Source organism: Acomys russatus, chromosome 10 (assembly GCF_903995435.1).
Source record: "Acomys russatus chromosome 10, mAcoRus1.1, whole genome shotgun sequence".
NCBI classification, from domain to species: domain Eukaryota; kingdom Metazoa; phylum Chordata; class Mammalia; order Rodentia; family Muridae; genus Acomys; species Acomys russatus.
Genome location: NC_067146.1, coordinates 12,932,001 through 12,953,730, shown reverse-complemented (window position 1 = coordinate 12,953,730; position 21,730 = coordinate 12,932,001). Strand labels below are relative to the sequence as shown.

The 21,730-nt window shown below is 35.4% G+C and overlaps 1 pseudogene; it reads left to right on the top strand.

The window, feature by feature from the left end:
- Positions 1 to 4,536: 4,536 nt before the first annotated feature.
- LOC127194883 (vomeronasal type-2 receptor 116-like) lies at positions 4,537 to 20,867 on the top strand (annotated as a pseudogene).
- The last annotated feature ends 863 nt before the right edge of the window (positions 20,868 to 21,730 follow it).

Below are 21,730 nucleotides of genomic sequence, written 5' to 3'. Positions count from 1 at the left end.
TTGTTCTGTTGACAGTATCTTCTGCCTTACAGAAGCTTCTCAGCCTCATAAGGTCCCTTCATTAATTGTTGACTTTAAGGCCTGGGATGTTGGTGTTCTGTTCAGGAAGTTGTCTCCTGTGCCAATGTGTTCCAGGTTCTTCCCCACTTTTTTCTTCTAACCAATTCAGTCTCCGTTTTATGTTGTGGTCTTTATCCACTTGGACTTGTGTTTTGTGCATGGTGACAAATAGGTGTCTAGTTGCTTTTTCTACATGTAGACATCCAGTTAGACCAGCACCATTTGTTGAAATGCTATCGTTTTCCCATTGATAGATTTGGCTTCTTTGTCAAAAATCAAGTGAACAAATGTGTGTGGATTCATCTCGGGTCTTCAATTCTATTCACTTGATCCACCAGCCTGTTACTTGCCAGTACCATGCTGTTTTAATTACTGTTGCTCTATAGTACAGCTTGAAATCGGGTATGGAGATTCCTCTGGAGGATCTTTTATTGTATAGGATTGGTTTTGCTATTCTGGGCTTTTTGTTTCTCCATATGAAGTTGCAAATTGATCTTTCAATATCTTCAAATATTTTGTAGGTATTTATGGGGATTGCATTGAATCTGTAAATTGCTTTTGGTAAGATGACAATTTTTACTATGTTAATTCTACCGATCCATGACAAGGTGTATTCCCTCCATCTTCTTATTCATCTTTCAATCTCTTTCTTCAGAGTTAAAGTTATTTTTGTATAAGTCCTTCACTTGCTTGTTAGAGTTATTCCTAGATATTTTATATTGTGTGGCTATCGTGAAGGGTTGTCAGCAAAGCCTACAGGCTGGGAAAAGATCTTCACCAACCCTTCATCTGACAAAGATCTAATATCCAAAATATATAAAGAACTCAAGAAATTAAACACCACCAAACCAAATAACCCAATTGAGAAATGGGGCTCAGAACTAAACAGAGAACTCTCAACAGAGAAGTATCAAATGGCTGAGAAATACTTAAAGAAATGCTCGGCCTTGTTAGTCATCAAGGAAATGCAAATCAAAACGGCACTGAGATTCCATCTTACACCTATCAGAATGGCTAAGATAAAAAAAAATCAAGTGACACCACATGTGGGCGAGGATGTAGAAAGAGAGGAACACTCCTTCATTGCTGGTGGGAATGCAAACTACTACAACCACTTTGGAAATCTATCTGGCGCCTTCTCAGAAAAATGGGAATAGGGCTTCCTAAAGACTCCGCTATCCCACTCCTTGGAATATACTCAGAAAATGCTCTCCACACAACAGGGACATGTGCTCCTCCATGTTCATAGCTGCCTTATTCATAATAGCTAGAACATGGAAACAGCCTAAGTGTCCCTCAGTAGAAGAATGGATAAAGAAACTGTGGTACATTTACACTATGGAATACTATTCAGCTATTAAACACAAGGTATTCTTGAAATTTGTGTACAAATGGATTGAACGAGCAATTATCATGAGTGAGTTCACCCAGAAGCAAAAAGAGACAAATGATATATACTCGTTCATATGGGGACACTAGGCCAAGGTGTATGTCCCATGAAAGACTTTACTTACAAGGAAAGTGGGTCAGAGGGGAGGACATCATAATGGGACTTTAGGTGAGAGAAACATGGGAGAATGGGGAAATAGAAGGATCCTGACGGTCCCGGCAACCTACAAGAAGAACATTATGACTGGCAGATCTGGGTTTTGGGGTCCTGCTCAAACTGTGGCATCAGCCAAGGAAAATATAGGCAGTAAACTTTGAACCCCTACCCAGATCTAGCTGATGGACAGGATATTCTCCACTGTTGAGTAGAGAGTGAGGTCTGACTTTCATACAAACTCTGGTGCCCCATTTCTGACCACGATCCCTTGATGAGGAGGCCTGGTATTACTCAGAGGAAAGATATCAGGTCACCAAGAAGAGACTCGATACCCTATGAGCATATACAGGGGGAGGAGGGCCCCCTCAGTCACAGACATAGAGGAGGGGAGTAGGGGGGCAAGCAGGAGGAAGGGGGGAATGGGAGGATAGAAGGGATGGCCTAACAATTGAGATGTAATATGAATCAATTAATAAAAAATAACTCTAGGGTTAAATAAAAGCAAACGTTTTTATTTGCTTTTATTTAAATATTAATTCATACTTCTGTATTATAAATGATTTATTCTTCTTATGCATATGAATGAATATAAATCTGAACAGAAGTCAGAATAGATGAGCAGATCCTCTCGGACTGGAGTTATCAATGGTTGTGGGACTCTATGTGGATACTTGGAATGGAACCACTGATATCTGTAAGAGCAGTCACGGTTCTTACTTACTGTGTGATCACTCCAGGAGTAGTAGTGCATATTTACACATACGGAGTATTATATTTTAAATTTTCATTTTATCTAATAATGAAAAACTTCAACTTATGTTAGTTTAGACATAAAAAAATATGAAACACTAGTCAAGAGGACTTTCCCTAATCATAATGAGAATAGATAGATACATAATGACCAAATAAGTTAATGAGAATAAGGGACTTGTGAAAATTCCCTTAGATATTTCTACTGTGTGTTGAAACTGAGGGTTCAAGAGTGTTAAACAGGATACAGCTCCTTTATTTGGCAAATGTAGGAATAACTTTTGCTCCACCAAACCTCTCATGACATATTATTATGTATATAAGTAACACATAGACACTTGTCTGTAATGTTTATTTCAGAATACACAAGATATGATATCAAATTTAATTCCCTTTAACATATGGGTAAATAAATTAGACATATCCAAAATTGTATGATTTTATTTTCATATATACATAGTCATTTCTGCTATTTGCAAAACATTCTTAGAATTTTGAAAATTTCATTAAATATATCATCTCATATCTTAAATATTTACAAAGTTATTTTAATTAAATTATATAACTGCTTATATGGATGCTTTAAAATTAGCTTCTGTTTAATTCAAATAAATGTAATTTTGATTGAAACCAAAAATCAAAGATGAAACTAAACAAATACAATTTTTGGGTCCATACTTTTCTACACCTCTCAGAATTCAGATGAAATGCACATGATGGTTTATATATAAATAATGGAGTTGTTCTTAACCTGTAAAATAATGATATCATTATCAGCACTTGAAGATGAAATAAGAGGGCATCATGTTAAGCTACACAGTCAAATTTAGAAAATTCAGAATTTTCATAGACTCTAGTTCCAATAGTATGTTTGTGTATGTGTGTGTGTGTTTGTGTGTATATGTGTGTTGTATCTGTGTATGTATAAATGTCTTTTGGTATGCATGTGTGACGTACACATTTTTACGCAAAAAAATAGGACAAGTATTATTTGAGAATTGAAAAGGCCTAGAGGAATTAAGGATGGAGTGCTGTGTGAAGCCAATGGGAAAGCTAAATATCATCATCACATTGGCAATGCAGATTATAGACTGCAACCAGAATAGATTACTAGGAAAATGGTACAGGGAGAGTTTACACATTAAAGCCATGGCTGTTTCCCAATTCTTGTTCACTTCTAAGATATTCAGCATAAGAATTCTTTACAGACATCACTTGAATGTAAAAGAGGAAAACTCACTGTTGAAAATCAAAGGTGAATTATAAGAAATGGGTCACCACAAGTCATTGATCTGTGAGAACTGAGGATCTAGGATGGAGATCATATGTTAGAACTCAAACATTTAAGTTAGTTTCTCATTAATAATGTAGGTGTTAATGGACTGATACGTCTTATTTAATAATTGAAACCATACAAAAAGGTCTGGAGTTCTCCCTAGATCTTGTTTAAACTATTAAAAGTCAACATTTAACATGTAAATTGTCTGCCATTTTGTGAGTAAGTGGATGATTTTGGATACAGAAAGACTCAAACAAAATTACTTGATTTCACCAGATTGTTGATTCTGCAGACAATTGTATGAACAGGTTTTGGTTAGATGTTCTCTATTTGTCACTGGTATGGCACACTCCAGAGTGTAAATTCTCTGTGATTCTCAGATGCCTCACACAAGAGGCTGCCTCTCCAACTAATAGATTTAGTGACACCATGCTCACCATGTAATCATGAAGACTTTTCCATGTCCCTCCTGAATCAATAATTTATGTTTCACTGTGAATCATCTAAAAAAATTTCTAGTGACATAATATCTAATGGTATTCACAAAAACAGATATTTAAGATACTTCTGAGACCACAGCTTTTATAAAAGTTCCTCTGCCTAGGGATCTGACTGTCCACAAACATTAATGATGTCATGGAACCAGAGAAAGAACTATTCTCATATATATTTATTGACTCATATTTACCACATGGACTGTGGGCCACAGATGATGAACCCCGGGGAAGCTTCCTCCAGGAATGAGTAAGGGCCTTAGGGAGAAAGGAATCATGAATGTGCAAATACATTTTCCACTGTCCAGAAATATAAAAGAAGGAAGGAACACATGGGTGCCCATATGACAGGTTGATATATATGACACTTTGCATCCCACAGCACCCAGGTCTACAGTAGGACAATGATGTTCACTTTGATTTTGTTCTTTTTGCTTCTGAACATTCCACTTCTCATGACCAGTTTCATTCCTTCCAGTTGCTCTTGGAGAATGAAGCAGAATGAAGAAAACGATAGAAACGTAATGACAGCTTGTGTCTTCCTCCTTCATGCGATGCCGTGGCCTGTGAAGAAAGACTACTTTAATATCATTCTGAATAAGGTGTAAGTGCTTTTGAAATTTTCCTTGTAGAGTATTTCAGGAGTGGTCTGAAGATGAGAAACAGAACAACGCTTTGAGAGTTCTATCTTGTTCCTCCAATGTGCACAACAAGAAAGAAAATCCAAACTCTTTTATAAACTCAATGATATTTTATGAGTTTAAATTGCTTTTTTATGTTTTTCCCAGTTAGCCTCCTGATTTTAAGGCTAGAAGTTGAGTGAACACAGAAATCTCTACTATGATCCACAGGAAATCTCTTGACATTTTTCAGAGCACAGTAGCCAGTGCTTTATTATCAAAAGATAACCCATACTAGTTCAATAATTTTCATTCTGAGAAAGTACAACTAAATCAGAGCTTTTTATACTACAAGGACTCTCTGATATGTCAAATAACTGGTGTTTCTTTTGTCTAGTATGCATAAGTTACTGTTTGAGTTACACAAATTCTAGTCTGAAATTCCTATTGTGTGGCACTAAAATTTTCTATGGCAATTTTCTTTGTGGTAATAAAGGGTATCCTAAAAGGGGCTATTTTTTTAGACAAAGATAACACAAAGGTACAATTTCTAAGTGGAGAACTGATTATTTAAATCTGAGCGAATCATTTAGAACAAAGGAGAATGTCTGCTATTTGCTTTTCAAATGATATGAAATTACTAGAAAGAGACAAGAGAGTTTATTCTTCCTGTAAAGAAAAATAAAAACAATTCATTATTCTAAATTAATTTTTGCCCTTTTTATTAATGCATATCAAAGATTTCCCATATGCTTACTTTTTATATTCTATTTTGCAAACATATAATATTGTCACAAACAAATCACACTGCAATTTCCAGATGTTTCTAATTTGGAGTTAGATGCCAGTGTTCTGTTAGTGTAACTGCAACTGTGGTAAAATAAGTTTTTAGAAGAGAAAATATACTTGTCAAATATGAATCTCATGACGTTTTTTTAGAAGTAAAATGCTTGTACATACACTTAATCTGTGCATGCATGTCTCAAAAAGGTATATTCCTGTGTATTTAGAGATGAAGTAGTCCAGAGCAAAACCTCAATCAAAAATATGGGTTCAATTACATTTATAAGCATAAATGAATATTGCTTATGTCTATTCACAGAGAAGCGTAAAGACATACATCTTTTAATTAATCAATTTGTTTATTTATTTTACCTCTCAACCATTGCCTCTTCCCTCCTCTACTCTTGGCCAAACCCTTCCATTCCATGCCATCATCTGTTCTTCAGATAAGAGGAGCCAAACTACCAACCTATCTCAACTCATCAATTACATCAGGACTGAACATTCCCTCTTTCCCTGTGGCCTGAAAATGAAGCCCCACCACAGGAAAGAGTTCAAAAACAGACAATAATGTCCATGACAATGACAAACCCTGGCTACCCATATATGGGTATTCACTTCTATGCATGATTCTTTGTTGGTGATTCTGTCTCAACAAGACACTTTCTGCCTCATGAGTTGATTCTGATGTTTTTCTTGTGGAGTTCATGTCACTTCTTGGTCCTTTTATTCTTGTCTTTGCTTTTCCACAAGACATCCAACATTTTGGCTAAAATTTGCCTGTGATTCTCAGCATCTATTTGGATTCACTGATAGCTGAAGCCTATCAGGGGACAGCTAAGCCAGGTTCCTGTTTGCCAGCATAGAAGACTGTCATTAATAGTGTCAGAAGTTGGCTCTCTCCCATGGGGTAGGTCCAGTTTGGGCCAGGCTTTACATGAACATGCCCTCAATCTCTGTTCCATCTTTACTGCTGCATATCTTATAAACAGGGTAAATTTGGGTCAAAGTTATTGTGGATAGATTGGTGTTTTCCTCCCTCTAGGAAGACTTCTGTCTTGTTAGTGGGTGCCCTCTAAATCCCGTGACCTTGATACTAGGAGTCTTAGATAGAGTCACCCTCCATGTTATCCCAGAACCTATGCCATCTTAGTTTTCCATCACGACAGAGAGATGTCTCCATGCATGGTTTTTCTTTTTTTCAGGCCCTGTGTCCTCCTGTACCAGCTCTCCCTAGGTCTGATATCCACTCTCATTTCTCTCTGTTCTCCCTTTCAAAACTTGATGCATATCTTTAACTTCTGCTCTCTATTCAAGTTCCACTTCTGAGTGAGAATTATACATTCTTTTTTGGGTCCTCATTCTTACTTATTGTTTTGTTGTTGTTGTTGTTGTTTTTTTTTTTGTTTGTTTGTTTTTTTGTTTTTTTGGTAAGTGAATGTTAGTATTCTTATCCTGAACTATTTAGCTTAGTAAGTACATACCATGTGCGTCTTTCTATGTTGGGTTACCAAAATCAGGATGATCTTTTGTTTTTTGTTTTTGTTTTTTTAGGATGATCTTTCATAGTTTCAACTATTTACCTGCAATTTCATGATATTTTTGGTTTTAGTAGCTCAGTAGTATTTCAATGTATAAGTGTGTCACAGTTTTATTATCCATTCTTTGGTTGAGGGGCATCTAGAATGTTTCTGGATTCAGGCTGTTATGAATAAAGCTGCTATGAACATAATTGAGCAAGTCATCATGGCATTATGCCCATGTATGGTACTTCTGGGTATTGAGGAAGGGATTTTCCAGTTTTCTGAGAAAAGGACAGATTGATTTCTAAAGTCAAACATATATCTTTTCTTTAAACATATATCTTTTTAAAAACACATCTCTGGTGTGTCAATTTATTTGAAAGTAAATCATTAAAAAGTCGTTCTGCCTGAAAAAATAAACTCCAAATAAAAAGGCTCAAAACTAGAGTCCAAATGGATTAAAAACCTCAACTTAAAACAACGTACCTTAAATATGTTAGAAGGAAAGGTAGGAAAGATCCTTGAACTCATTGGCACAAGAAACAACTTCCTGAACAGAATACCAACAACCCAGGCTCTAAGGTCAACAATTAATAAATGGAACCTCATGAAACTGAAACACTTCTGTAAGGCAAAGAGTCAACAGGAAAAAATGACAACCTCCAGACTGGGAAAGATATTCGCCAACCCTACATCTGACAAAGGGCTAATATTCAAATTATATAAAGAACCCAAGGAATTAAACACCACTGAAACAATTGTCCTGATTTAAAAATGGGGTACAGAACTAAACAGAATTTTCAGCTGAGGAATATCAAATGGCTAGGAAACACTTAAAGAAATGCTCAACATCCTCAGTCATCAAGGAAATGCAGATAAAAAGGCTGAGATTCTATCTCACACATATCCGAATGGCTAAGATAAATTCAAGTGATGGCAGCTTCTGGTGAGGATGCAGAGAAAGGGGAACACTCCTTCATTGCCTGTGGGAGTGCAAACTTGTACAACGACTATGAAAATCAATCTAGCCCTGTCTTAGGAAGTTGAGAATAAGTTTACCTCAAGATCCAGCCATACCACTCCTGGGTATATACCCTAAAGATGGTACACCATACAACAAGGACATTTGCTCAACTATTTTCATAGTACATTTGTTTGTAATAGCCAGAATCTGGTTTGATAGGTTTCCGTTTATGTTCTTGGTCTACAGATGCTTATTTTCATCAGGAGGTGATTATAAGTTATTATTGGTCTTGGACAAAGAGGAAACAAGGTTGGACTCAGAGACATCCTCTTTTTCTTTAGCTTTCTCTTGTAGGTAAGGAGATAGGAGCTGAAAAGAATGAAAGGGGGTATAGAAATATAGAGAGGGGATAAAACAAAAAGATTATTGAATCTACTCCTCATCACAACGCCTTAGTTGGTACTCACGAATAAGGTTATTTTTTTAATTCAGTGGTATTAAATTTCATATATTGATGCAAATCATGGTCTTCTCAAATAGTAGTCTAATTTTATCATAAGAATATATATGCTACATCTCATAGACATGATTATATATATATATATGATATATATGATAAAATAGTTAAATACGGACCTCTAAAGCCTTGAGACTTATAGAATATGACATTTAAAGATGTTTTTATTATTCTAAAGATTCTTTGACAACAAGAGAAGTAAATTTCTGGCAAAATTCAACCTGCATCAAAGAAGATGATGAGCATCAAAAAACCCACTTATGGAGTTGTATTCAAATGTGACAAACCAGCCACTGGGCAAATTGTGCTCATTTCTGAAAAAAAAAAAAAAACACAGAATTCTCCTTAAAAATAGGCAAGTTTAGATGCAGGCAGAGTCGACAGTCAAACTCTGCCTAGACAGGATAAGCAACTCCTCAATAGTCCCTGTCTCACAAACATGTCTGTCAGATATATTGGGCAAGAAGGTTGAAGATAATGCTCCAAAGTTATAGAGAGTTTGGGGGACTGCTGAGACAACAAACTTTTTTTTTTCATTTTGGAAGCTGCTAACATACATCTCTGCTGTGCCCAGTTAAATAAGTTTTATTCTTTCTCCAGTCCCTGATAGGGTTGAAGAACAGGCAGTATAGTCTTACAAGTAAGCATAATTGTTTAAGGGTTAAGATAGTTTTAGTTCAAGATAGATTTTTTAAGTTAATAGAAATGATATATGATAGATATTGATCTTTATTCAGGTTAGACACAAGATAGCAAACACGTTTACATCAAGTTTGCCACATATAAATAACCAAATCATTATGATAGAAAATTTATATAATTCCAGATTGTCTTGTGGTTCTTCCTGCTTTATATATTTAATTTATTCATGTGCAATAATATAAATGTATATGTTTAAAAATAAACATAATAAAAACAGTGAAGGGAGAACCAGATAAGTATATGTGTGTGTATGTGCGTGTGTGTGTATGTGTGTGTGTATTTGTGTGTGTCTGTGTATAAAGATGTTTTGCCTTAAAAAACAAACTACAAAGAGCAAGGAACACTATGAAGATGGATGTGTGAGAATACTTTAAATATATGTCAACTAGTTATAATGAGTTTTTAGTCTAGAACCAAATGCTGACCCAGAAACACTCCTGTCCGTTCATTCATAAGTCATTCCTTCAGTATCTCAGTCATTTCACTTTATTTCATAAGGAAATACCAGAAACTCAAGTATGTACTCCTCATGTGTAATTATCATATATCTCAATAATTAGAAAATGAATCTATAATTAGGTTTGCAGTTTGATCAAAGCCTGTGGCCTTGTTTTTACCTTTTGAGCAAGTACTAAACAACCACAGATGGAAAACGCTGTCTGTGGAAAATGCTTATTTTGGTGAAATGAACTCACATGACTATGTATAGCTTTTCCAAGATTCCAGATTATTATGTCATCCTAACCTCCTTACACTGGGTTTTTATACCAAACTTTAAAGGTGGAGCACAATTACATCAAGCAAAGCATAGCCATGGTATTGACTGCAAGTGATCTTGTGTAGACCTTTGCCTTTAATAGATATTGTTCACTTTTACAGAACAGAATCTGAAAACAAAAAGTTTTCTCTGGCCTTGGCGTTTTCAATGGATGAAATCAACAGAAATCCTGACCTTCTACCAAATTCATCTTTAGTATTTAAATTTCCACTTTGTTTAAGTGTGTCACAATTATACAATCTCATTCATTTTTCTGAACAAATACATGTGATTTTTCCTAATTATATCTGTGGTCACAGGGTCTTATGTAACATAATGCTTACAGGACCAAACTGGGAAACATCTGTGCTACTTCACACATTCTTTTATGTCTTCAGATATCTTCAGGTGAGATTTTGTGCGTTGAAATTAATGAAATTGTGTATCCACTGGTGGCATTAACAGGGTGTTAAGAAAGGTGTAAAGAGGAGACTAGTCTTACTGGCCATATGTCAATCTATGTAATTCAAAGGTTTTACACAAAGACTTGATGATGCTCCTATATTTATTTGTGTGAAATACAGATAATGGGGAAATAACAGGTAAGGGGGATTTATAGAACTCCTGCAGATAAGAATATGTTTACAAGTTCTTAGAAATGCATCCTACCTCATGCTGCTCCCTGTGTCCTAGATACTTCAGCTTACTTATGGCACTTTTCATCCTGTCCTGAGTGACCATGTACAATTTCCCTGTCTGCATCAGATGGCCCATGAGGATACATCTCTTGCCTTGGCCATGGTCTCCTTCTTACTTTATTTCAGCTGGAACTGGGTCGGTTTAGCCATCTCAGACAATGATCAGGGCAACCAATTTCTCTCATATTTGAGAAGAGAGATGGAAAAATATACAATCTGGTTTGCCTTCGTGAGTGTTATCCCTGTCAATATGCAGTTAAACATGTCAAGAGCTGAAGTGTATTAGAAACAAATCATGACATCGTCCACAAATGTTGTTATCATTTATGGCAACTCAGACAGTACTCTAGCTTTGAGTTTTAGAAGGTGGGAAGCTGTAGGTATACAGAAAATATGGATCACCACCTCACAGTGGGATGTTATTACAGGAAAGGGAGACTCCACACTTGACTCATTCCATGGGATTCTTGCTTTTGCACATGACCGTGGTAAGGTTTCTGGTTTCAAAAATTTTGTCCAGACATTGAACCCTCTCAAATTCTCAGATAAATATCTGGCAAGCCAGGAGTGGATGTACTTTAACTGTGAAGATTCAGCATCTAACTGTAAGACAATGAAGAATTGCTCATCCAATGCTTCATTGGAATGGCTAATAGCACAGTCTAGTGAAGTGGCCTTTACTGACAGCAGTCATGACATATACAATGCTGTGTATGCTGTAGCCCATTCCCTTCATGAGATGCTTCTTCAACGGGTAGAAAATCAGACAATTGACAATGGGAAAGAACACAATCATATATGCTTGAAGGTAGTGTTTCTTCTTTTGGATGATAATTGTGTCATTACTATCATAGGTTGTAGAAATCTCTCAGATGCCCAAAACTGCGTGGGAGAAACTATTTATTGGTGAACATCAGTGATTTTTGTCACAGAGCACCTTAATATAATCACACTTGTTCTAATATTGGAGACATAATTGGACCTTCTTCATTAACCCTATACTTGATGAGAGGATGAGTGTCTGTTCATTGACTGTAAAATTGGAGGTAATAAGTGCTAGGATGTTTTTCTCAAGTTTTATCAACTGATACTGTCCAAACTTTAATCTCTGGGGACCTTCCTCATAGGCTAAGAGTAATTACACAGAAAACAGTGCTATGACTCACTTCAGTACATACACATATGTTCATGTGCTTGAATATATGCTTCTCACTGTACATTTGTATACATGTGTGAGTGTGTGTGTGCCTGTGTGTGTGTGTGTGTGTGTGTGTGTTTCTGGTCAATTGACTCTGTCAGTCTATAGAAATTACCATAAATTTGTCTGTATTTCAGTGTCTCTATGTTTTTGGCTTAGTGTATTTTCTGAGGGTATATGTCAGTGCATGTGTCTGTGTGTTCCTGACTCTCTGTTTTGTGTGTTTCTGTGTTTGGTATTTGTCTTGCTGTGTGGTTTGTGTGTGTGTGTGTGTTTGTCTGTCTGTCTGTCTGTCTTTAGATGTTATGAAAATGAATCTCTCTTTATGTCAATATGTCTCTGTGTGGGTGTTTGTATTTCATTATTTTTTGTGTTTATATGTCTGTGCCTATGTATGTGTTTTGTTCTTTTTCACTTGTGTGTCTGATTATGTCTGTATGTTCATATTGCTTTCTGCTCATGTATGTTGATGTGTGTGTAAGAAAATGTGTGCACCCCTGTATGGATGTGGGTCTCTCTGAATGCACATGTTTGTGGGTTTTATATCTATGTTTGGTGTCTACATGTATGTCTATGCTTTTGTTTGTTAGTTTCCTTTCAGTTAACTACAATTCAGCAAAGATTATGATGATTTAATTTATCATTTTGCTTTCATTGAGATTTCCCTCCAGATATCTTTGGAAAAAATGCCTTTTAGATGAAATCAGAATATCACATCAAGGAAAGGCATATTGATTGTAGAATTCTTCCTGTCTTTCAGATGCACTCCTTTCTGAGAAAGAACCACTTCACTAATACTGCTAGTGACATAGTGAATATGAACCATCAAGAGTGTGATATTTTTCACATTAGGAATTCCCCACAGGGTGTTGTGCTTAAGGTGAAGATAGGAAAGTTTAGCCCCTATTTTCCACATGGACAGCAGCTCCATTTATCTGAAGACATGCTAGAGTGGGCCTCAGGAACTAGACAGGTAAGTTTGACATAACTGTACTGATTTGCATTTATGTTTTCTTGTAATTTAGTGAAATGAAATAAACCATCACATAAGGAACCTATTTCTGGCCTCCAAGATCATGTTTCTTATTTTTACTATTTTCATGTGACACTTTTATTAATTCATTAAGGATTTTAAACCTGCACTGTATGTTATAATTTTTATTTTATCAGAACCTGTTTTGTTTTTAATATGAGTATAAAGCTATGCTTAACAGCTCAATGTTATTATTTCCTATAAAATAAGCAGTATTCTCAAGGTACCATTCTTATAACTAAATAGTTATTTCCTCACTTATGGGGATAGATGTTTAAGAGCCTCAGGCTGATTGTAAGAATGGAGTAAATAAAAATACAAAATCATTTAAAAACTGTAAATAATTTTTATTTTAAAATTTTGTTTAAGCCATTTTAAAAAACGGTCCTGAGTTGTCAACAATCTTAATAATTAATTATCATTTTGTTATAAATATTAGATATTCTTTGAATTATAACTGTATTTTCTTTCTTTCTATTTTCTTTTATATGTGTATGGGTCTTTTGTCTGCGTGCATGCCCATGCAACAGTGGTATATGTGGTGCATAAGAATACCAGAGAGTGAAATAGATACCTGGGAACTGAAGAGAGAATAGTGGTACACAGTGTGTACAAGAAATCAATTGTTATGGAGACTTTGTCCATTTTTCAAGCCATATTTTATCCGACATAAAAGAAAATGTTCACAAAAGTATCCATGCTTGGTCCATAAATTCTTGCATAGTTCATTCAAACTAATAGGGCTCTGGCTAGTTTCCTTCTCTATATTGGGAGATACTGGTAGTAATACAAATTTGACTGTGAGAAAATTTGTAAACTAAATGTAACATCATGGCTCCAGGGTATGATACAGGTATAAATTCTGATGTGGTTGGTGTTAAGACATTCTATTTGTTTTATGAAACTACAGGTACAAAGCTCAGAAATTATTTAAGCTAGATTCTAAGTGATATATTCAGTTGATCATATGTTATGAAATTCAATGTATATATTCCTTCTCAGTGTGATAAGGGGAGTCATGCCAAGTCAATTAACATGTGAGCTGAAAGTGTGGCTACTGGGCTACAAACCCACTCAATGACAGGAATAAAAATCTTACCTGTATTCTAACTACACCTTGCTACAACAATCCAAAAACCTCCACTAGAATAATAATTGAGAACAAAAAACACGGAGCTAGTGCTCTGCTCCTGGGTATGCATAACAGGATATGTGCAGGAAGAAAGAAACATAAAAATGATAATATCAAAGCAACATAACTCAAAATGTTAGAGTCATAGACTTAAATGTTCAATGCCATACTAAATAAAGAGTTCAAAGAATCATTATAAGAATGTTCTCTAAAAATTGAAGAGACACAAATTACTTCTGGAAGGATACAATAAGGTCAAAAGTACTTGCATACAATAAGGTAGTGAAAGAGTATGTGAAACAGGAATCCCATAAGGGTACAATATAACAGAAATATTCACACAAAAATATGTAAACAAAAACAAAATAAATGAAATTAAGTTCCAAGAAAAAAGTCTCACCAAAAGAATACTTCAAGATGAATACATGATGGCCAAGCATGAAGATTGTGCATAAGTATTAGAAATTTTAATGTATGACAAAGATAAAATGATTCAGAAGATTTAAAAGCATGAGAGACCAAAGTGTTATAATTAAAAGATCATATTTATAAACCATGGGCATGAGAGGAGAAGGACACACTCATGTCACCAGCACCAATTCCAGTAAAATGTAGTTGTAAATTTCTAGTGAGATTTGTGGCAATCAAGATACAATAGGTATTTAAATACCAAATACTCAATATCAGTAAAGAAACAGCCATTGACACATTTAACTTAAAAATTGTTTTGTGACAATGAAATAAAATTGAAGGCTGCAGTGCAGAACACCATGTCATAGAAAGGCTGTATAACAGTGGATTCTCCCATGGACATTCTTAAAGAAGAGTAACAGTGATGTATTTCAAGCATTTAGAGACATAACTGCCAACCACAATACTATACTCAGCAAGGTTATTACTCATACTAGAATGATAGAGAATAAAATTCAATAGCAGACACAATCACAAGAGTTCATAACCATTTAAGCAGCACTATGAAAGTCACCCATTTACAAGTTGAACACAAGATATCAAAGGAACTCATAGACAGTACAAAAGTCCAGAGAAAAGCAACTCTTAGAAAATTATCAATTATTGCAATAACAACAAATAAACACTATTTCCTAAATAATTTTCAAAAATAAATTAGTGTTCAGGATAACATTAATAAAATACACAGAAGACAAGATTGGTTTAATAAAACAATAACAATAAAAAACAAAGCATCCTGTGTTACCTTCATGGAGAAAATGTTATTTATAAACCTGAACAGAAATCTTCTATAAGAGTTGGGGGGAAATATTGTAATGAAGTATAATTTTTAGAGTGTGAGAACTCCCATTTATGGATATTGTTTGGAATAATTCTTAACTAAAACCTAGTAAGAACATTCAACCAGACAACAGAATGGTCAGTCTCTGTTCCTAAGCCTACTTAAACCAGAGATATAAGCATGACTCAACAATTTCAGGTAAGCTAAATGAGATACACCACATAAATACACTCTAGGGCAGAAGAACATGCTTATCCAAAAACAAACATGAAAGCTTTTAAAGAAGTCCATTATCCATTCCTTGTTTAAAAACAAAAATGGATGCAGTAGAAAGGACACATCTTGACAGAATAGGATTTTCTATGGCAAACAGCACTATACAGGTTGGAGAGAAAAAAAATTTAAAATCCATTAAAATCAGAAAGAAGCCATGTGTGTGGTGCATGGATTTAATCCAAACTCTTTGCAGACAGAGGCAGGAAATTCTTTATCCTTATGTGGCCAGTCGGGCCTATATAGCTAGTCCAAGCCAGGCAGCACAACATAGAGACCATGCCTTAAAAAATTGAACAGAAATTGGATAGCAAAAAGCACTCTTCTTTGAAATAGTCATTAAAATTTTACCAAAAGTGCCCACGTAAAAATGAAAATATATGCAAAAATAAAGAAATGTTTCTTGTTCTACATAGGGACTTGAGGTACCCGAATGCTACACAGTGAGACCCTTTTTCTTAACCACAGGAAGAGTTGTAGTTAACTGTATATGGGAAGAATATGAGATTAGACTGGCATGAATGACAGTGTGTGTTTTTTTGTTTGGTTGCTTGTTTTTGTTTTTTGTTTTTATTTGGTTTTTGGAGACAGGGTTTTTTTCTGTGTTAGCTTTGGCTGTCCTGGACTCACCTTATATACCAGGTTGGTCTGGAACTCACAGTGACCCCCTGCCTCTGCCTCCCTAGTGCTAGGAATAAAGGCCTACACCACCACACCCAGGAACAGTGTTGTTTTTACATAGACTTAATACTGAATTAAGGATTCAAAGTGAGCATGCAAAAATCAGCAAATCTCTGATGAAGCATCTATAGCCCCATCATCATGTTCAGTGTAATACAACAATTTTCTATTAACTTAAGAAACCGTTCAGTTAACTTTACACAGACTAAGTTTTACTCAGGCTCTCCCAGTATTCACAGGCTTTGTAAAGTCTTCTTATTTCAGGAAACAATTCAAATTGTAGCTTCCTACACATTAACTCAGCACTTTCTCATTAACAATACACCAGGACCTGTCTTTTCAGCTATTTTTTCTTTAAACTGCACTTGTCAAGATTTATTGGAGATGCTTGTTACCTGAGGTTTGAGAAGATACCGGTGAGGTTTCAGATTTGCCTTACTCATAACTCAATTAACTATTGCTGTGATTAAACATTGACCATAAGTAAAGTGATGGAAAATTATTGATTTGGCTCATTGATTACAGCCAAGGGCAGAAAAGGAAGGAATTTGGAGAATGACACCAAAGTATAGACACTTGAAGGAATATTACTTACTGTCTTGCTTTGTTTGATTTCTCATACATCCTTTCTTAGGATGCCTGAAATGCATACCAATTAATAAAATATCTCACAGATATAAATATAGGCTAGTCTGTTAGAGAAAATCCTTCAATTAAGGTTCCCCTAAACCTTTCTATCTTTTTACTGTACATTGTGTGAGCTCAATGAAAATTAATCAGAAAACCAGGTTGTAATTTATGTGCTGTTTGCACAAAGTAAACTAAAAGTTTCTTTTCTTGAATTTCTAAGATTTGGTAATATTTTCAACTTTCCATCCATTAGCTTTAATAGGTTCATATGTTTGGCATTATAGAAACTGGTAAGGGACATTGGGACCTCAGTTTCTGTACATAAAATAAGCTTATTGGTATCTTAACATGCTAATATGATATAGTTATGGCAGAAGTAGATAAAACTCCTGATATTAGCATGTATATTATTTTTTCAGATGCTTCCCTCTGTATGCAGTACTGATTGTGGTCCTGGATTCAGAAAATTTAGGCAGGAGGGAATGTCAGCCTGCTGTTTTATTTGTATATCCTGCCCAGAAAATGAAATTTCTAATGGTACAAGTGAGTGTTTGCCTCTGTCATAAAGCCTTCACATTGGTAATCCTCTCCACCAACAAAGCGATGCTGCAGGAGTCTAAAGTGCAACTGCAAAAATAAAATATATCATTTTCTCCATAAGTCATTGTAGGAATACAAACGTTAACAACATCATAACTAAAAAACCTTATGCCTAGACCTACATTTTGAATCATTGAAAATTTAAGTAATATCACAATTTCTCAAAGAAATAATTCTTATAAGTAAGCTAAAGTGTGAGCAATTCTACACAAGATCTTTCCTTCCTGTTCATCTCTAAAACAACATGTAAGGCAGATTGCATTCATTAATCTTTCAAATATGCACTTATACTTTTTGAACATAGGTATGCATCTCTACATATGTCTATGCACATCATGTATGTACATAGCTCCAGGTAGAACAGATAAGGCAAATGATCCATTGGACAGGGTAATGAAGGTGTGGAAACTAAATCTGTATCTTTAGGAATATTAGTGTAGAGGCAAAAAAAAGTTACTAGTAAACTTACCAAAAACAGAAAATATGAGGCAGAATTCATATAGTATCTAGAATCCCATTTTCAAGTGTCTGATGCCATTTGTTTCTAGTAAAGTAAGAATAAGTGTTGACATATGATCTACAAAATGTAAGGGGTCTTATATAAAATATTTTATATACAGCAACCATAATAATTTCATGAAATAATAAATTAGGGTGGTTTTGTATTGAAAGTGATTAGTCACAAATATTAAAGTTTTATTGTCACCTACAGAGATCCTTAGTCAAATGATATGCTTATTCTTGGCTAAATGAAAATGGCCAATGAACAGTTTTTTCATACTTTGCTTTAATACTCTGTAATGAAATGAAAGTTCTTAAAACACAATTACGGCCAGTGAGATGGCTCAGCATTTAAATTTTTGGCCACTAAGAATTATGACTGTAATTCATCCAAAGGATCCATATAGCAAGAGGTGTCAAACAACTCCTAGAAAATGACTTCTGACATTTATGCATTCCAATATACTCCAAAATTATTAAACAGACTGTAATATAATTGTTTTAAACATAAAAATAAGTAGAATTAAGGGTAGTTGCATCAATAACTACTACAAAAACATTTTTATTATTTCTTTATTCATGTTATGTGTGATTTGGAAGGTTGTGTGTTCTCAAGGGCAGGTGCAGATGAGAGACAACTAAGAATGCTATAGTTGTAGTTGGAGGCACCTCACATAGGTGCTGGGAACTGAACTCAGGTTTTCTGAAAGAGCAGAACGTTCTCTTCACAGATAAACAAAATTTTTAGCTCTTTCAGCGAATTAATTACAGTTGTCCAGAAATCTATTGTTTTACATAAAAAAATTTTAAAAACCCGAGGAACATCATAAGTCCCTTAAATTATCAAATGAATAAACACAATTGCTATCAAATTACCTGAAGTTGTCATTTGAGAAAATCATATTGTGAGTGATGTATTTTGCACAACACAAAAAATTCTGGGCCCCCCATTCTTGCTTAATGGTTCTTACTACATTTTGTTCATGCCCTTTCTCAATATATATTTTATGCCAGAGTATATTCTGAGGCTGGGTCTTATACAGATTGAAATTAGGGATGTAGCAAGGTCTAGGATGTCTTCCATGAAGATGAGATCAAGATGAAAGACTGTGTACTGCTCAGTCTGTATAGGTTACTACCGTCAGTGATAGGGTTAAGGATTCTCATGATCAAGACTCAGGAATTCATTGTCTGTACAACCTGATGACAACATAAATAAGGAGGTATTAATTATAATTTTTACAATTTTCAAACATTAATATAGCATTTATATAAATTTTACTTCTCACACTCACATTCCTACTTCCCCCATATAAATCAAATCATTACCAAATTTATAAGCTCAACTGCTTCTTTTATATGGACACACCAATGTGAGCACACAACACACACACACACACACACACACACACACACACACACACACACATACACACACAAAAACCCCAATCCAGATTATTTCTTTTACTGTTTCTTTTATATCCATATATTTGGTTGGTCAATTTAAACAAGAAAAGCTATTATAGGTCTTGTCCAAATAGAATACAGTATCCATCTCTCATAAAGACAGCATTAATTAAACAATCGATGAACTAGGGGACAACAAATGTATGGGATTGGTGATTTTAAAACACACTCAGCCCCACCGAGCTTAGTGATTTTAGATTTTATGAATTTACCAGACAAAGTCACTTCATGATAGCGTGCAGATTAATGTAAGAAAGCTGTGTTTTATGAACATATGATAAATGTTCTCATCAACACATTTAACAAAAAAATGATGGTTTGGTTTTGTTCCCTGTAAACATAAAAATTAATAAATATAAGCTTTTCTATACAGCAACATCCTTCAATTATGTAGTGAGCAAGAAAATGCAGGTATTTCATAGCTTCTACAACAGACTTATTGAAATGTCTTGGCAATAAACTCCTGAAGCTGTACTAACAAATCTTTCCTTTCTCAATCAGACATGGATCAGTGTGTGAAGTGTCCAGAGGACCAGTACGCCAACATGGAGAAGAATCACTGCATCCATAAATATGTGATATTTCTAAGCTATGAAGACCCCTTGGGCATGTTTCTGGCCTTAATGGCCATGTGTTTCTCTGCCCTCACAGCTCTGGTTCTTGGGGTAGTTTTGAAACACAATGACACTGACATCATGAAGGCCAATAATCACTCTCTGAGCTATATCTTACTCATGTCACTCATGTTCCATTTCCTTTGCTCCTTGTTCTTCATTGGCCATGCAAACTCAGCCACTTGCATTTTGCAGCAAATCACATTTGGAATTGTATTCACTGTGGCTATTTTCACTGTGTTGGTCAAAAGAATCACAGTGCCTCTGGCTTTCAATGTCACAGCTCCTGCAAGAAGGATGAGGTAAATTCTGGTTTCAGGAACACATAACTACATCATTCCTCTCTGTACACTCATCCAAATTTTTCTCTGTTCAGTTTGGCTAGGAGCTTGTCCTACCTTTGTTGATAATGAAGCAGACTCTGAGCATGGCCACATCATCATTGTCTGCCACAAGGGTTCAGTTATAGCATTTTACTGTGTCCTAGGTTACTTAGGCTGCCTGGTTCTGGGAAGCTTCACTGTGGCTTTCTTGGCCAGGAACCTGCCTGACACATTCAATGAAGCCAAGTTCTTGACATTCAGCATGCTGGTGTTTTGCACAGTTTGGATCACTTTCTTCCCTGTCTACCACAACACCAAGGGCAAGGTCATGGTGGCTGTGGAGATTTTTTTTCATCTTGGCTTCCAGTGCAGGAATGCTGGTGTGCATCTTTGTTCCCAAGTGCTACATTATTTTCTTCATGCCACACACAATTTCTCTTCCAAAGATCAGAGAGAAATCATTTTCCTAAAATCATATTTTGTGAAACTTTTTGAAATTAATATATTTACTTTATATCCTGTTTGTAAACTGGATCTCTTCTCTTCTTTGAGCCATATCCTCCCTCCCTCTCCCCATTCACCTCGCCCTTATTCCTCAGATAATTTAAGCTCCTCTTCCCATCCACCCTAGCTCACCAAGTTGCATTAGGACTGATCATATCCGTTTCATCTATGGCCTAGGAAGGCCAAGAGGAAGTGATCAAATGTCTGGCAACATAGTCCTTGTCAGGTGCAGCCTCCAGGCCTCTAACTTGAGAACTTATATGAAACCTGAGTTGCCCATCATCTACATGTATGTAGGAACCATAGTTCCAGTCATATATGGTCCTTGGTTGTTACTTCCTTCTCACTATGCCCCTCTGGGCCTTGGTTAGTCATCTCTGTTGATCGTCTATCAGGTCTTCTGATACCTGAAGATACTTTTCTCCTTTATTCAACTGTCCTACAAGACTGCTTATTTATAACTCAGTATTTGTCTATAAGTCTCAGCATTCATTTTGAATCATTTCTGGGTGAAGCCATTCAAAACAACTCATCAGGGCTCCTCTCTGTAACAGAGCAGAGTATCATTAATAGTGTTGGTGGCTGGCTCTCTCCCATGGGCTGAGTTTTGAATTGGGACAGAAATTCTGACTGGTAAATTAATTCTAACCAACAAATATAAAGTTGGTACATAACCAACAAATATTGGGGTATAGTACAAGATCTATCTATTTTTAGAACGATTCTCACTGTTTCCTCTAATCATGTTATATAGCAGTATCATGGCTACTACAGTTGTCTACATCTTCCAGATAATCTTGCACTCATCCACTTATATCACAAATTATCA